This window comes from Heteronotia binoei, chromosome 5, assembly GCF_032191835.1.
Source record: "Heteronotia binoei isolate CCM8104 ecotype False Entrance Well chromosome 5, APGP_CSIRO_Hbin_v1, whole genome shotgun sequence".
Taxonomy (NCBI): domain Eukaryota; kingdom Metazoa; phylum Chordata; class Lepidosauria; order Squamata; family Gekkonidae; genus Heteronotia; species Heteronotia binoei.
In genome coordinates this window covers 153,102,314-153,121,163 of record NC_083227.1, presented here as the reverse complement: position 1 = coordinate 153,121,163, position 18,850 = coordinate 153,102,314, and the positions used below count along the sequence as shown (strand labels likewise).

The 18,850-nt window shown below is 41.8% G+C and overlaps 1 non-coding gene across 1 annotated transcript; it reads left to right on the top strand.

Annotated features, from left to right (window-relative positions):
* The first annotated feature begins 214 nt into the window (after nt 1-214).
* On the top strand, nt 215-286 carry TRNAP-GGG (transfer RNA proline (anticodon GGG)). The gene has a single exon. It is a non-coding gene; the product is annotated as a tRNA-Pro (tRNA).
* Nucleotides 287-18,850: the final 18,564 nt, after the last annotated feature.

Sequence of the window (18,850 nt, the reverse complement as noted above, 5' to 3'; positions counted from 1 at the left end):
AGCTGTCTGCTTTAGGGTGAGAGTTTGAAGCAACAGCTGTATTTTTTTATATACATTAATTAGTATGACTGAGTGGAGGGACCGTGGCTCAGTGGTAGAGCATCTGCTTGGGAAGCAGAAGGTCCCAGGTTCAATCCCTGGCATCTCCAACTAAAAAGGGTCCAGGCAAATAGGTGTGAAAAACCTCAACTTGAGACCCTGGAGAGCCATGAATGGGGCTGTGGCTCAGTGGTAGAGCATCTGCTTGGGAAGCAGAAGGTCCCAGGTTCAATCCCTGGCATCTCCAACTAAAAAGGGTCCAGGCAAATAGGTGTGAAAAACCTCAACTTGAGACCCTGGAGAGCCATGAATGGGGCTGTGGCTCAGTGGTAGAGCATCTGCTTGGGAAGCAGAAGGTCCCAGGTTCAATCCCCGGCATCTCCAACTAAAAAGGGTCCAGGCAAATAGGTGTGAAAAACCTCAACTTGAGACCCTGGAGAGCCGCTGCCAGTCTGAGTGTCAAGACGTGGAACTTCAAATAGAGACGGATCATATTGTTGCAAATATTAATCCATTTATTCGAGAACAAACAGTCATCAGAAAGGCAGATTGAGTTTGATACTGGCCCAAGGCTGAAGCCAGCCTCTTCTACATTTCAAAAGCAGGAAACAATACAGCCCTTTTCACACACCCCCGGAGACGATCGGGTCTTCCCAGGGCCTTATCTCTTTCTCAGAGAAAGGGACCTTGGATATGTTGACTTCAAAGCCGCAGATGGCTTCTCGGCCGGGTGTGAGATTTTGCTCCTTGCGGTTACAATATGCTTGGGGAAAAGGCACTTGCTACATTTCTCAGGGTTAGTAAAGCAGAGGTCATATCAAAGCACATCATGGCGTTAGTCATGTCAAGCATTTCTATTCTACAGTTCAGTTCCAGTAAGTTACACGTCTGACACTGAGTAGACAATACTGACTTTGGTGGACTGAGGGTCTGATTCAGTAGAAGGCAGCTTCCTATGTTCATATGATTTCAAAGTGAGAGAGCTGTGAGGCGGTCTATTGTTCCCAGAGTTTAGCATCCTGCAACCTTCAGCTTCTGTTGGAATCTGGAGCCTACCCCTGTCCTTCATCCCGATCCTTCATTTACAAAAGTTTTTTTAATTTCCTGAACCAGAGTCATTATGTTTTCATTATTGGCATGGTCTCCATACTATAAAAACCCCAGAGTGGCCTATAATGGAATCTCAAATGTCGATTTTATTCAAAGGATTGCATTTGTGTCTGCCTCTTTGCATGTAAATGGACCGAGCACATTTAAGACCCTTTGCCTGAAGCTTGCAGAGTTCACATTTTCCAAGCAAAAAAAAAAAAAAAATTACAATTTACCTTCAAATTTGATAATCTAGTAATGTGAGAAATAGAATAAAGAATTAGAGCTGCTGCTTTCATAGTTTAGTGGAAATCTGCTTAGTCATCAGATGTTCACACCTGGAGACGTTTTACGTTATACAACAAAAATCAGTGTTCTAGACTGCAGACATGGTGCCTTTGTATGTACTGAAAGATGTGCCTATCCAGATATCAATTTACAATGCATGCAAAGTTGCCTTGTGGTCTACCAGTCCTGAGTTGAAATACTTGCTAGAGTTCAACAAGCGTGTTGCGTTACATTCCAGTGTTGTAAACATCAAAAGCAAGCTCAGAAACATGGTTACTGTGGGCTGCAAAAAAAAAGAAGACATGCTACAGGAAACCCACACATTCATCATCTGCTAGCAGAGTTGCTGGATGGGCTGTCAAACCTCACAGTATGAACATATGAAGCTGCCTTATACTGAATCAGACCCCCCTCGGTCCATCAAAGTCAGTATTGTCTACTCAGATTGGCAGCGGCTCTCCAGGGTCTCAAGCTGAGGTTTTTCACACCTCTTTGCCTGGACCCTTTTTTGGAGATGCCGGGGATTGAACCTGGGACCTTCTGCTTACCAAGCCGATGCTCTACCACTGAGCCACCGCCCCTCCCTAACATGACAGTATGACAGCAGGTGACCTATAACATGACTAGTCACTTACCTTAACATATAGAGATATGTTACATTTACACTAATGTCACTTCCTCTTTTACACCATTTCCATGTTTACCTGGAATGCACTGGAAATAATGGATATTGGGTGTCTCTGTTGATGTAGGGGAGGGTATTATCTCCCCGACCACACTTGCTTCTCTCCCACCTCTCAGCCATATGCATTAAATCACTGGTGTTGGTTCTCCTCCCCACCCCACCCCACCATTTTACTTCCTCTTTTCTATTCCGTTTTTTGGCTGATTTTATAGGTGTTATAAATACTTGTTGCTAAAGTATAATTAAACTTTTAAAAGCATATGACTCAGCTAGTAAATCTCAAAAGCAATTCCCTTCCCTTCAGATAAAACCTGTGTGTAGTTGTGTAAGATTTCTAGACTGTGTTTTTGTTACTTTGTTGGGGCAAGAAGATGTCTAGTGTGCAAGACAATCATGCATGTGCAAAGTTTAAATGATTTATACAAACTGAAATTTCACATGACCTTGGCACAGAACTCCCCCTTCCCAAACATATTGCAGGTTCCAGCTGCAGCCATTACACTATCTCTCTCTCTCTCTCTCTCTCTCTCTCTCTCACACACACACTATAGTTTAGGACAAATCTCCAGTTCTTAAATGAAATTGATTTCAGATATGGGATTTTGTATTTACAAACTCCTGTTCACTGTCATACACCTTTAGGAAACTCCGTTGAGTTTTCCTTCTTGTATTTAGATTTTAGTTTAATGCTATTTATGAAGACTAATAAAATGGGAGATAAAAAACAAACCTTGGTATGATAAAATCTAGGGAATTCACCATCTGATTACAAAATCCAAATGCTGAATATCTTTATCACATTAGCGATAATCATCTTCAACCATTCTAAAGATGGTTTGCATAACGTGTCTCATTTCAAATAGAGAGAAATGAGGCCCCAGAAGACTGGGCACTGAACTTGAATTAGTTCTGCTTGATTTACCATTTAAAGTCCTGTTTGTTTAATATTTGTGATAAATGTTGCATGAAAAAGATCCTCCCGCATTCCAGTCTTGTAAGTGATGGCTGCAAAATATTTTAACATTCCCCCATGTCTGAAATGTTATCCTCTTACTTGCGCTCACTCTTATTCGTAAATCAGTGACAAACATCAGTTAATGTCTTAGTCTTTGCATGTTGTGTCCTATCATGAGCTGTACATTAAGTCCAAAAGGAAAGGAGGGTCTTCAATTCAACAGTTAGCGCATTGTCCTATCCAACCACTAGATGGAGCTGCTTCATAAAACAATGGCTTAAAAACTTTTTGGTGCCGAAATACTGTTCCTATAAAAATATTCAAAACATAAAAGAGAAAGTACTAAAATTAGTGAAGAATTTTTCTCCCGGGAGCTGTAATATAAAAACGTCTACAAAACAGCTTTTCTGTTACCATACCTTTTATTTGAGAATTTCATGGTCAGCAAAAAAAGGAGGGTTTTTTTTTTCATTTTTCATTTTTATTTGTTCTTGGTGAATGATGTCTTTATTGGCTGGCTCTGTCGGCGGAAATAACTATTGGAAATCCACAAATCATGCCAGTTATTTGCAGATGAGAGTAAACAAGGAAACTCATCCTGAAGTATTAATTTTGGTTTATCTTGGAGCTTTTATATACCCAAATTAATGCTCTTTAAGATAGATGGGGAAATGACATGTTTTCAATGATGAGCCCTGCTGTTCCAGTCTGAAATCTAAGAACTTCATTTAAAGTGTTTCAGCCTTTTGAACGATGTTTCCTGCCTGACACTCTGTGGCTACTATATCCTACTAAATTTGTCACTTCGACACCCACTGTGCCTGCACAGAGGGATAACTGCTTTTTTCAGAACTGCTTTGTGGAGTTTGGAAGGGAAAAGTATTTATTTATCATTTATTTATTTATTTATTTATTTATTACATTCAATTTATATCCCGCCCTCTCCGCAAGCGGACTCAGGGCGGCTCACAACATTATATCATTGGGGGGGGGGGGAATGGTATCCTCCAGAGATGAGTGTCTTGCCTAACAGCCTCAGCAGGGGAAATTCATAGGAAAGCTGCCAGGGATGTGGCATTATTAACCAGTAGCCCGAGAGACCTCCACTACCAAGAGCCATTTCCATGATTACAAAGCAGCTAGCTCTGAATATCTGAGGCTGAGATCACACACTAAATAATGAACTTTCAGTGCGCTTTCCGACTGGATTTTGCCAGTTCGCACAGTAAAATCCAGTTGGAAAGTGGGTTGAAAGTGCATTATTTAGTGTATGTGATTACAGCCTGCGTAGGGCTGCCAGAAGGATGACAAAGAGGCAGGATGAGCTCAGAATAAGGTAACATTGCACAGAGTAGACCATGAGGCTTGTATTAATTTTGAACCAGCCAGCTTAGGAATCAGATGTGAAAGGAAAAGAGAGTCCAAAGGAAGAGGAAGCCAGGATGAGAAGATGAAATGGAGAGCTGAAGGAAGAAGACAGATGAGGTAACGGGCACTTTCACAGATGCTAAATAATGCAGTTTCAATCCACTTCAGCAATGTTTTGCAAGTGGATTTTGCCATTTAATTCCGCAAAATCCAGTTACAAAGTGCACTGAAAGTGTGTTGAAAATGTGTTATTTAGTGTATGTGGAAGCACCCATCATCACAAGGTCAGAATTAAAATGGGAAGCCCTATATAATGTGGGGAAATTGTAGCTGACCATCCTGTTTATTAATATTTTCTATATACTTTCCCAACAGTTGGTGGTCATTTTGCTGATAACTCATATTTTTTTTCATGCAGAGTTTTTAAAATTTTGAAAAATCGGGGTGACCACCAAAACAACTCAAGGGGCGCCCTCTGCCACACCCCCCCCCCCCACAAAAAGCATCAAGGCCAGCTGGGGCTAGTTATAATTTTAAATCATCATTTCGACCATGTACTACCAATTACATTTTTCTTAAATGAGCAAAGTGTTACCCACTAAACCTGGATCACATAAAAACATTCTCTCGGGGGGGGGGGGGTTCTTTTTCTGTAAGAAGAGCAAACAATCACGACTCCCACCTGAGACCAAAAAGTAGGGATTTTGCTTGACCATAATAACAGTGATTTGCTTCACATTAGCAACAGAAGAATACTTGATTAATTTGACTTAACTACAAATGAAATTTTTATCTATTGATGGAATGGCTGAAGGCAGATTCCTTTAAATATAATCACCACAAATTAAGCTTACCTGGTCTCCTGCTTACCTGGTCTCTGCTTACCTCTCTGCAACCAGGACAGTGGGGGTAGTGTCGTTTCATTATCCTTCCAGTGAAAACCTAGAAGTGATATTATGACATTGGCATAATGCTCTAGGATCCTCAAAGGCTATAATAAAGTCACCGATTTTGAGGGGAATCCTACAGCATCACACCCAATACAGTGATGTTGTGACTAGGTTTTCACAAGAAGTGACAGCACAACATTGGTGCCCACCAATGGCTGGCAGTCCTACCACACAGACACAAACATCCTCAGAAAAAAGCACAGCAAGTAATCTAGAGCAACCTAATTTCGAGATGTCTCACAGGAGAGCATTTCACAAAGAAAAGAAACATGTACAACAAACAGTGCTTGAAGAAACTGTTGTGTCTCCTTGTGGTTAATGCTATTGCAGAACAATAATATTAGTTATATAAATCCTGAAATATAATCAAGACAAGCCTATTACTGCTTTTTTTTCTTGGTAGTCTTCCTTCTCCCCTACCTAACTGCCTGTCCAGTCAGTGAGCTGCCTTATACTGAATCAGACCCTGGGTTCATCAAAGTCAGTATTGTCTACTCAGACTGTCAGCGGCTCTCCAGGGTCTCAAGTTGAGATTTTTCACACCAATTTACCTGGACCCTTTTTTGGAGATGCCAGGGATTGAACCTGGGACCTTCTGCTTCCCAAGCAGATGCTCTACCACTGAGCTACCGTCCCTCCCCTTTTTCTGTAAGAAGAGTAAACATCATGACTCCCACCTGAGACCAAAAGGTAGGGATTTTGCTTGACCATAATAACAGTGCCTTGCCTGGTAAGCTTCTACTTACTTCTGAGGCCATGAAGTCTCCTCTTCTGTGATTTGTATTGTAAGTAAACAAACACAATTCCTTTAATATTAATTATCCCACTTTTCTTTATAACAGTTTACTTCTGTAAATTCATACCTCTCGCTGGTAGTTTACCATTTCAGCTATTGATTCTGACCACACTGAGTTGCCTAGATTAAAGAAAGAGTAATGTTCTTCATTACCTGAAATACAACCAAGACAAGCCTGGGAATGCTCCAGCACATCTGTAGCTTCCATCTCCCTTTCAGTAATGGCTGCTTTTTCTGGAGTCCATACTGAGCAGAAACCCCCTCCTCTTTTGCAAGAAAAGTGCAGCTGAGGGCGGCATAACCATCCATCAGGGCAATCAGCACAACTGGAGCTGGGCCAGTGCCCATCACTGAGACCCAAAGCCTACCATCAAGGCCTCTTGTTGTCAGCTAAAGGAGTTCTCAGTTTTTATAATGGACTAGGAGTAAGAAGAAAAATACAACAGGTTCTAGAAGAAGGCTCCAGATGAGTGCCCCTTTCGGGTGGGAGAGAGGAGTGGACTCAACCAATGGCATGCAAGTACTCTTGACTTGATAGTTCACCGGCCCAAAGGTTGATGAAGTGCAATCCCACTCAGTCCCAACAAATTAGGATGATGGGGATTTGCCAACATGAAGCTGGTTTTATGTCTACAGATGCTTTTGAACATGGTGATCAGTCCAGGCCAATCACAACCTGACTACCACAACGATCATGAGTCACTAGGCAGACTTGGTGAATGACTAGAACAACAGGGAGATAGCATGGCAGTTTTGCAGAAATCTCATAGCCACTAAAATCATCCCTCCCGACTCATGCTCTCTTCTAGCCTGGGATTTATAATGTCCATTAGCATTTTTTTTTTAAAGAATGCGGGACGTAAAACTCAAACAGGGGACTGTCCTGTAAAAAAAAAAAAATAGTGTGAGTGGCTACTATGTTAAAAATTCAGTCCTAACAATATTGCAATACTTTGTCACAAAAGTCCCTGCCCCACTCCAACAGTGAACCAACATATGTGCCTTTCTCCAGAGCATCTCAAAAGGAGTTCTTGTGTCAGCTCTTGGCAAATAAAATAACTTCTCTGCAAAAGGGTAAAGCCAACAACAGCATCTGTTTTATTCTTGAGAGCTGAAGAGATCTTGCTGACACATTTTGCTTTTTTGACTTTGTGTTCTGTGGCTCTGGAGCTTATTTTCAGCCCACTTAAAACACAATCATCCTCATGTCACTAACGAAACAAAAACTGAGCTGAGGTGTTCTTTTGCTATTAAAGCTGGTTTGCCTTAAATGAATCTTGGGATGCAGAGTTAGAAGCCAGCACATGGGGGAGAAAGCAGCTTGGGGATGCTGGCATTCATGAGTACAAGGGTAGAGATCATATAATGTCATTAACTGCAGTACAGTGATTATTGTGGTGAAGCCGGTCGCTTGCTTTTTAGATAGAAAGAGTCGAAAATGTGCTTTTAGAAGCACAGCTGGGAAATAATGTGAACCAAATCCCATAGGATTTTGGTGGGGGGGAGCAAAAGGAGAACAATATTTGGATTCTTAATACCTTTACCTTCAGAAATACCCTTAAGTAGCTGTCTCTTCTGCTTAGGTATTATAGTTATAACTATTGCAATATAATTATTTACGTAATAGCTTTCATATTGACATCTCTACTTCTGACATCAGCTCCAGAATGTGAATAAAAAAATGCATACAACAGGGCCAACACGGATTGAAGGGGGTCGTCTAAGAACCCAAGGGAACCTCTCAGGTTTGTCAAAACATCCAAAGACTTTAAAATAAAAATTGGGAATTTTTCAAAAGCCTGTACACTGAAGAAGCAGTATCCACACTTGTACAGACACTATAACTTAAACACAACAGATTTTGAGATATAAGGTAATGAAATTGTAGAGTAAGCCCAAGGCCTAAATGAGTGTTGCTTCATAGATCTTTGGGAAATCTCCTGGAGCAGGCTTTGGGCCTCCAGAAAGCAGTTGACAACACTGGCAGATAGGAGCAATCTGTGTTCCGTCAACCTTTGTCATCCTAATTATCTACAAGCTATACAGTGGAATCTGCTAATGAGATGTCAAAATGGGAAATTTATGGCTTACGTTTCTGAACAGAGAAAATAACTTGGCAGAATGCCCTTTCTTTAAAGTTAATCAACATTTCAAAAGGTGAATTGATGTTTAAAGTTCCAAAATGTTGCTTATAGCTCATAATGTTTTAACACTGGCTAAGAAATCTGTTGCTTCTGAGAAAGTTCATAAAATAATAGTTTTGAGCATTATGGTTTAAAAGATATTTAATTAAGAGTCTCTGAATAAACAGACAACAGGAGAGGCTTTGCTAGTTAATATGATTTATTAGCAGTCAAATGTGGAATAGCTTTCCTCTACTGTATGTTTATCACAAGGCTTCTAAATGTTTAATACTGGATTATATTGAATTGTTCAAGAGTTATTAACATATAAATGAACATATGAAGCTGCCTTATACTGAATCAGACCCTCGGTCCATCAAAGTCAGTATTGTCTACTCAGACTGGCAGTGGTTCTCCAGAGTCTCAAGCTGAGGTTTTTCACACCTATTTGCCTGGACGCTTTTTAGTTGGAGATGCTGGGGATTGAACCTGGGACCTCCTGCTTACCAAGCAGATGCTCTAACACTGAGCCACCATCCTTCCCATTATATTATATTTAGCTAAGGAAATGCATGAAGTTTAAGCAGCTTGATCATAGCAAGGAATTAATGTTGCAATCAGCATTATTATTTTTAACAAGTAAAGGTAAACCTTGTCATTGGAAAGTATTTTCAGCCAATTAGACTGGGACTTTTGCCAACTAGAAGATACTTCTAACAGAACAGATGTTTCAAAATTTATTCCTGTCTAGAACCTTTGAACTAGGTGAAAACAGACTATCAAATGCTGACAACTAATTAAAATAATAAGAGAAACAGCAATGATTTCTGTACAAAGAAGACCCTCAAGTGGTTAAGAAGAAAAGTTTTATTTATAGTTTCTGTATAAAATATAAACTTGGTATCTTGAAAAATCAATAAAAGCTTCCTTATTAAAGAATAAACAAGAATAAATATTCAAGAGAGAAAAATAAATTATTTCAGTAAATGCTATTTTAAAGTTGGAAAATCCATATAAAAGTTCAATTTTTCTAAGAAATTACTGATATGGTATTATTATCAATTCTTTTCATATATTATGTAAAATTCCTTAATAAACAAGTCTCTATGGGTGTTTTCGCACTCACGTTTTACTGGCGCCACGACCCTCCTGACGCCGGCGAATCTGCATGGATTTCGCACCAGAAGCGCCGGCGCTCCCAGAAGCGCCGGCTACTTCCGTCGCTAAGCCAGCGCAAACGTTTTCCTGCATCTTTGCGATTTCTGTTTGCGCTGGCTTAGCGACGGAAGTAGCCGGCGCTTGGTGGAGCGCCGGCGCTTCTGGTGCGAAATCCATGCAGATTCGCCGGCGTCAGGAGGGTCGTGGCGCCAGTAAAACGTGAGTGCGAAAACGGCCTATGTATGTAGAAGCAAGATTATACAATATAAAGTTAAGTTTTGCTTGTAATATGAACTTAAGGTTGTAAATTCATGAGAGATGGAACATCTGGGAAAGTAGCCAACTGGAGGTAGCAGGAAGGTCAGTGTCTAGAAAGAGGTTACATTTCATTTTTAATAAGGAAGTTTTGACAACACACCTGTGGATGAGAAGGTCAGTAAAGTTGAAAATAAGCCAGGAACATCTTGTTTGTCAAATGTAAGATGAATGTTAGAGACAAAGAAAACCCAAGAGTACATACTTGATGATGTAAGACTAATGATGTAAAAGGAAAGAGTGATGAAAAGTATAAAAGTTTGAACACAACTGGAGCTCAGTGAACAACTGAGCTGAACCTTTGGCTGTATGTTGTTCCTTATTCGAATAAAACTTTTGTTACTTCTTTTTGCTGTCTGGATTTTGTCTCACTGTGTGACTTTAATTGGCTAGCCACACAAGTAAAAAAAACCTTGGTGCCCTGAGGGCGTTGCTTTCAAAATTTTGACCTCCATTTTGGGTACTGTCTAGCAATTCCATAACCATTTAACATGCATACAATAAAAAAGGAGACAGAGCGGCTGAAGGAAACAGAAAACAATGGGAAAACTGGTTCCTAAAACTTTACTTCAGTTTCCCTTCAAAACCAAACACAATCAGATGGCTGGAAGCAGTAACAGCTTAGGAAGAGGGGTGGTTGTGAACCAAAAACATTTAGTCTCTCTCCCCCACTACTTAGCAGATGAGGAGACTTGGCTTAGGGTAAAGTGCCTTCTGCTTTGGGCCAGCATCAGATCATTAAATGGATGGTCAATGATCATCAAATGGAAGAGAATTAAGCTTGGGGCTTACCTGTACACTATTCCCACTTATTTTCCATTAGGCTTACAGTCATAACACAAATCAAAGAGGAAGACTTTCTAGATAAGATGGTGATTTCTGAAAGTGTGATTACTCTGTTTGGCAATGCTGAGTGGATTTTGCAAATAAATTGACAAAATAATTTAGCAACTAACAACCGGTTTAACTCACAGTCCTTTAATGGTGCTTGAGATCTGCTTCTAGATGCAGCTACCTCACGATGTCAAATGACAGAAATGTGCACTGTTTGAATCTTACATTCGTTTTCTTCAAGAATCAGTGTCTGGTCACAAGGGTGGGTGGGAATGGATTGACCTTGCCTATTTAATGGAACAGTGTTGTCCTGAGACAATTTTAGAAAAATCTTATCTTTGTTCTCCAGAGTGGTATCTCAGTTTTTTTGTATTAATGGTACAACACTGAGAATAATGCTAATGTTGAAAAAAGTTGACAGATTAGCATCTTTCTTGTGATCTTTCCTCTAGTTTTAGTGTCTCCTTACATCTGATTGCTTAAAAGATGACTGAAATAACTTTTCCCTGCGTTCTTTGCAATTTTTGGCTCACAGGCCTATATACTTTCAGCTTGACTATCCATCTGTGGGTGATTATTGATAAATGACTTTGGCTGTTCACAGAATTTGGAGGAGGTGATAACTGGTGAAAAGCATTGAGTAGGATCCACCCGGGGGGGCTAAATTTTCATTAGTCTAAGAGTAAACATCACAACTTGATTATTTCAGTTAAGCTGGTGTAGCAGATATAGGTCTTGAACTTCTCATCCATTTTTAGTTTTTTTTTTTCATAATTGGTTTGGGGCACAAACACACGGCTATAAAATATATCTAGTGCTGGTATAGTCAACTTCTGTTTTATTGGAGATTATTCTACTGTTTGGACATTAGGTCAAAACTAGAAGAATATTTGACCAAACAAGCAGGCTCCTTCCCAATCTCTTTATAATAATGCATGCAGTACTGAGAAGCTTCACAGTTAAAAGAACCCATGCACTCAGTGTGTGGCAGGAGTACTGAATGAAACCTGGAGAAAGTGTATGGAGTCTTTCCTATCTACTTGTGAAAACAACCTTCTTTTCCTTATGTGTTAAAATTTAGTAGGGTGGAAGAGTCAGATGCATTTGTTTTATATCTTGGCTGTCCTTGATCAAGGATGTAAGTTTGACAAGGGTCTGGGACATCCAAGGTCAAATCCTCTCAGGTTGCTAGGTGACACTCTCAGCCTAACCTACCTCACAAAGTTCTTGTGAGGATAAAATGGAAAAGAGGATAACAACGTAGGTCTGAGTCCCCACATGTGGAGAAAGGCAGGCTATAAATGAGGTAAGTAAATACTAAATATTAGTACATAATCACTATTATTATAGCAGTGTTGAGGATGAAAGTGAGTGCGTGGAGAAGAGAGTAGGTATGGGGACTAACTGAGAAAATGCAGTTTGGTTCAGTTCATGGTTTGTGGAATGTCCCAGTCATGAACTACAGACCATCACAAGCTTTCAGTCATCTCATGAACTGCTTCAGTTTGTGAGATGGTAGAACAGCCACCCCCCAAGCATGCTAGAAATATCAGTGGATTGCTCTGTCCTCTAAGTTTGGTGAGGATTGGATTTGCAGGGTCCAAGTTATGAAAAAAAAATCCCTAAGGAAATGCCCCCAGGAAAGTGCTTTCTGAGGAAATGACCTAGATGCTTCTCTACATGTCCTGCAAGTTCAGGAGTGTATAGAACACATCCTGTGCAAGCTAAAGGATCAAAGTCATGGAGGACCTCCCCTGGGTGCTCCTGTACATGACCTCCAAATCGTTGCTTTGAAGCTGAGTAAACATTTTGATTGAGTGGAGACAGTCTGATTGGAAATGCCCATGATCTGGCACAAACCTCCACAAACAGCTTGGAAGTTTGTAGGTCGACTTGCCATTAACTGGACTTTGTGAAGCATAACCCAGCCAAATTCATCATGAACTTTAGTTTATGAGCTGGTTCATGCCCGTTCCTACGGGAAAGAGAGAGGGACTACCTGCAACACAAGCTCTTTTAGCTGCTATACTTACAGAGCAATCCTACACAGAAGCGCTCCATTTTAGGACCATTGATTAAAATCAGTTTAGAATGAATAACTCTGTACAGGAGTGCACTGTCAGTTTCCTGCTTTGTGCTTGCAGATTTAGCCAAGGAAGTTCCAATGTTCTGAAGCAAAACTGTAAGTCAATTTTGGAGATTTTCCTGTTTTGACTTGTAAATAATGAACCACAATAAGTTTTGCTCAAGATAACAAGACAAACATTTGATTTCCCCAAATTTGGCTCGAGAATGATCAGTTGTGGCATGAATGAGTGACAAAGCCCCATCCAGATGTTATGCCTAGTTGGCAGACTGAGCCACTTTCAGTCATTCCAGCATAAACACTAGAGAAATTTATAGCCATCTTTGGCTCTTTGCTGTCTTCATTGTACTTGTTCTCAATCAAAGCACAACGGAGTGTACAAAATCATCCATAAATGTGCTAAAATTAATCCGCTGACTGATTGCCCTAATCATTTTGTTTGCATTTTTATGTAATGAGTGTGCACTATTTTTAATGCTTACTATGTTTGGTTAAAAAAAAAACCTGTGTTGTGTGAATAATCAGTCACTGAAGTCAGCATACATGTATTTAAATCAATTTAGATCTAGTTAAGTGTTTTGGGTTTGTTTTTGTTTTTTGCAGGAGGTGGAGAATAAGATGGACACAATATTGCATTTGGGTTTACCAGGGGGTTTTTTTTGTAGGAAAAAAAAACCCAACAGGAACTTATATGCATATTAGGCCATACACCCCTGACATCACCATAGTTTCGCACAGGACCTTTTTTTGTAGAAAAACTCCAACCAGGAACTCATTTGCACATTAGGCCACACCTCCTGATGCCAAGCCTGCTGGAACTGTGTTCCTGTGTATTCCTGCTAAAAAAAAAAAAAAAAGCCCTGGGGTTTACACAGAGCACAACTTCTTTGTGCATCATTAAGCTCCTGCCCTCTTAAACAAGATGGTAGCAGATACAGATCCTTTCCCAGGAGGAAAATACATCCATTAGTGGGGCTTTTCCAGCCCACGATAGGCTAGGGGGATAATTAGGCTTCCCAAATCCCCCGCCTGGCTGGGGGACCCCCGATTTGGAGCCTCCTCTCCCCGCTCACCAAAAATCCAGAAAGCGGGGGGGGGGGAATGGTGGCCCTTCCCACCCAGCCCTGATCCCAGCAGTTTCTCCTCACCCCTTCCCTTCCCACCGATCCCCGATGCTTCTCCTCGTCCCTTCCCTTCCCACCCCGGATTGCAGCAGCTTCTCCTTGCCCTTCCCTTCCCACCCAGCCCCGATCGCAGCAGCCATTCTTCCATTTTCCCAGGCTGCTTCCCACCCCCAGTCAGCTGGCTGGCGAGGGGGGGGAAGCCCCGCTTGGCCCGCAAAGGAACATGTGCCTTTGCACCTCCGGAGGCTTGATTGAAAGGCTTCAATTTGGGATGGTGTGTCTGTGTTGCTGTGAAGAAGTTGGCAGCAACTTGTGAGTAGAGAGGCCAATCCCCTGCATCAGATTTGCCAGAAAGGGGGGGAGGAGAGGGAAACATCTTCATTATTCCCTGTGTGGAGATCGATTCTCATAGGGTATAATGGGAAATTGATCTGGAGGTTTCGGGGGCTCTGGGGGAGCTGTTTTTTGAGCTAGAGACACCAAATTTTCAATATAGTATCTAGTGCCTCTCCCCAAAGTACTCCCCAAGTTTCAAAACGATTGGACCAGGGGGTCCAATTCTATGAGCCCCAAAAGAAGGTGCCCCTATCCATTATTTCCTATGGAAGGAAGACATTTAAAAAGGTGTGCTGTCCCTTTAAATGTGATGGCCAGAACTCTCTTGGAGTTCAATTATGCTTGTCACACCCTTGTTCCTGGCTTCGCCCCCAATGTCTCCTGGCTCCACCCCCAAAGTCTCCTGGCTCCACCCCCAAAGTCCCCAGATATTTCTTGAATTGGACATGGCAACCCTAGGGATAATGAATAGAGACCATATGCACAGAGTAATAAAAGAGTAGAACCAACAGAAAATGTTCTATTAATCTCAGCTGCAGAATTCAGCGTTATCTAAATTAATGCACATAAAATTATGTAACTTTGGTAACCTTGACCATTTTCTCTTTCTTTTTAAAGCAAATGCATAATATCTAAAAGAAGCTCATAGAAGAAGAGAAGAGCTGGCTTTTTATAACCCTCTTTTCTCTGAAGAATCTCAAAGCAGCTTACAATTGCTTTCCCTTCCTTTCCCAATAGGCACCTTGTGAGGTAGGTGGGGCTGAGAGAGTTCTGAAGGAACTGTGGCTGGCCCAAGATCCCCCAGCAGGCTTCATGCGGAGGGGTGGGAAATCAAACTGGTTCTCCAGATTACAGGCCGATGCTTTTAAGCATTAGATCACACCACTGGCACAAGACACACATTTTCTAGTGAAGAATGTTTCTTTTACAAAATGTAAAATTTGGGCCACTGCAGACCTTTGTTGCTTTTGGGACTGTTTGCACCATTAAAAGGCTTATGGTGATCCCACATGATTTTCAAGACAAGAGACATTCAGGGGTGGTTTGCTGTTACCTGCCTCTGCGCAATGACCCTGGACTTCCTTGATGTTCTCCCATCCAAATACTACCCAAGGCTGACCCTATTTAGGATCTGAGGTCTGACAAGATCAGGCTAGTCTGGGCCATCCAGGTCAGGGCTCATAATCAATTAACCTTTAAAAATCATAGGTGACTTCTGCCTAGATAGCTTTTAAGAAGGATTGGACATTCATGGAGTCCATCAAGTTCAACTATTAGCTGTGGAAGTACTGTCTCTCTTTTCAGAGGCATTATAGCTACATATCAGATCCTGGGAACAAATGTGTATTTCCATTCTCCTCCTCCTCCTCTCTCTCTCTCTTTGCCACAACTGATAATAGAATGTTGAGTAGATGACCGCTAATCTAATGTTTTATGTCCTTGAAATTCTTTTTAGCTAGCAAGAAACATTCAAATTCCTTGCATAGTGGGGTTTCAGGACTGCAGTGATTTAACCTGACCTTTGTATTGGTCTACTCAGACTGGCAGCGGCTCTCCAGGGTCTCAAGCTGAGGTTTTTCACACCTATTTGCCTGGACCCTTTTTAGTTGGAGATGCCGGGGATTGAACCTGGGACCTTCTGCTTCCCAAGCAGATGCTCTACCACTAAGCCACCGTTCTCCAGGGTCTCATGCTGAGGTTTTTCAAAATATTTGCCTGGACCCTTTTAGTTGGAGATGCCAGGGATTGAACCTGAGACCTTCTGCTTATCAAGCAGATGCTCTACCACTAAGCCACCGTTCTCCAGGGTCTCAAGCTGAGGTTTTTCAAACCTATTTGCCTGGACCCTTTTAGTTGGAGATGCCAGGGATTGAACCTGGGACCTTCTGCTTCCCAAGCAGATGCTCTACCACTGAGCCACCCTCCCTTTCCTAAACTGGGATGCTTTCTGGAACAAGCGGGAGCTGTACAAAAGAGACGGTCTCCACTTGTCTCCGGATGGAACCAGGCTGCTGGCGCTTAAAATCAAAAAGGTGGCAGAGCAGTTTTTAAACTAAATCTTGGGGGAAAGCCGACAGGAGATGGAATGTCTCTGGTTCGGGAGGACTCGTCTCAAAGAGATGAAGGGTTGGCTTCTATTTTTCTACCGGGTAATGGATCAGAGTTGTCCACTGTGATGGTGACAAACAGTATGGACTGTCTGCCAGAGTCTCGAGGCGGCAGGAGGGAGATGGCGGGCCTAGCTTGCCTGGGAAATTATAAATGTTTGTATGCAAATGCTAGAAGTGTCCGAAGTAAAATTGGTGAATTGGAATGTTTAGTGTTGGGAGAAAACATAGACATTGTGGGAATTTCAGAAACTTGGTGGAATGAGGAGAATCAGTGGGACACAGTGATTCCTGGATATAAGTTATATCGGAAGGATAGGGAGGGAAGGGTTGGAGGTGGGGTGGCTCTGTATGTCAGAGAGGATATACGGTCCAGTAAGACTGAGGTCAGAGAATTAGATTCCCTTTTGATAATAATAATAATGCTTTGGGTTGAAATAGAGGGCCCAAAAGGAAATTTAACTATGGGAGTTTGTTATCGCCCACCAAATCAAAAGAGAGAGGACGATTATAATATGATGGAAGGATTAAAGATAGCGGCTAAACGTAAAAACTGTGTTGTAATAGGTGATTTTAACTACCCGCAGATTGATTGGGTCAATATGTGTTCTGGTCGAGAGAAAGAGATTGAGTTTCTTGATGCTCTCAATGACTGTGCTATGGAGCAGATGGTCTCAGAACCTACCAGGGGTGGGGCGATCCTGGATTTGGTCCTAAGTAATGCCCAAGACTTGGTGAGAGAAGTAAAAGTGATTGCGCCGCTTGGGAACAGTGACCATAATGTTATTGATTTCACTGTTTGTATAAATAGGGAGTTGCCCAAAAAGACCGCCACAACCACATTTAACTTTAAAAGGGGTAAATTCTCTGAGATGAGGAGGCATGTGAGGAGGAAACTGAAAGGAAAGGTAAATGCGGTCAAAACCCTTGGGGAAGCTTGGAGACTATTTAAAACTATAATCCTAGAAGCTCAGATAAAATACATACCACAAGTTAGGAAAGGCACAAACAGGTATAAGAAGAGGCCAGCATGGTTAACAAACAAAGTAATGGAAGCTGTAAAAGGTAAGAAGGACTCCTTTAAGCGGTGGAAAACCAGTCCAAGTGAGATTAATAAAAGGGAACACAGGCAGTGGCAAATCAAATGCAAGACTGTGATCAGGCAGGCAAAAAGGGACTATGAGGAGCATATTGCAAAAAACATAAAGACCAACAATAAACATTTCTTCAAATATATTAGAAGTAGGAAACCAGCCAGGGAAGCAGTGGGGCCCTTGGATGACCATGGGGTAAAAGGATTACTGAAGGAGGATGGGGAAATGGCTGAGATGGGGATGGGGAAATGGCTGAGAAGCTGAATGCATTTTTTGCCTCTGTCTTCACCGTGGAAGATGAGAAGTGTTTGCCCGCCCCAGAACCACTAATATTGGAAGGGGTGTTGAAAGACCTGAGTCAGATTGAGGTGACAAAAGAGAAGGTCTACAACTAATAGACAAATTAAAAACTAATAAGTCACCGGGTCCGGATGGCATACATCCGAGAGTTCTGAAAGAACTCAAAGTTGAACTTGTGGATCTTCTAACAAAAATATGTAATCTTTCATTGAAATCTGCCTTCGTTCCTGAGGACTGGAAGGTAGCAAATGTCACCCCCATCTTTAAAAAGGGTTCCAGGGGAGATCCGGGAAATTACAGGCCAGTCAGTCTGACTTCAATACCGGGAAAGTTGGTAGAAACCATTATCAAGGACAGAATGAGTAGGCACATTGATGAACACGGGTTATTGAGGAAGACTCAGCACGGGTTCTGTAGGGGAAGATCTTGCCTCACTAACCTGTTACAGTTCTTTGAGGGGGTGAACAAACATGTGGACAAAGGAGACCCGATAGATGTTGTTTACCTTGACTTCCAGAAAGCTTTTGATAAAGTTCCTCATCAAAGGCTCCTTAGAAAGCTTGAGAGTCATGGAGTAAAAGCACAGGTCCTCTTGTGGATCAAAAACTGGCTGAGTAATAGGCAGCAGAGAGTGAGTATAAATGGGCAGGCTTCGCAGTGGAGGACGGTAAGCAGTGGGGTGCCGCAGGGCTCGGTACTGGGTCCCATGCTCTTTAACTTGTTCATAAATGATTTAGAGTTGGGAGTGAGCAGTGAAGTGGCCAGATTTGCGGATGACACTAAATTGTTCAGGGTGGTGAGAACCAGAGAGGATTGTGAGGAACTCCAAAGGGATCTGTTGAGGCTGGGTGAGTGGGCGTCAACGTGGCAGATGCGGTTCAATGTGGCCAAGTGCAAAGTAATGCACATTGGGGCCAAGAATCCCAGCTACAAATACAAGTTGATGGGGTGTGAACTGGCAGAGACAGACCAAGAGAGAGATCTTGGGGTCATGGTAGATAATTCACTGAAAATGTCAAGACAGTGTGCGTTTGCAATAAAAAAGGCCAATGCCATGCTGGGAATTATTAGGAAGGGAATTGAAAACAAATCAGCCAGTATCATAATGCCCCTGTATAAATCGATGGTGTGGTCTCATTTGGAGTACTGTGTGCAGTTCTGGTCGCCACACCTCAAAAAGGATATTATAGCATTGGAGAAAA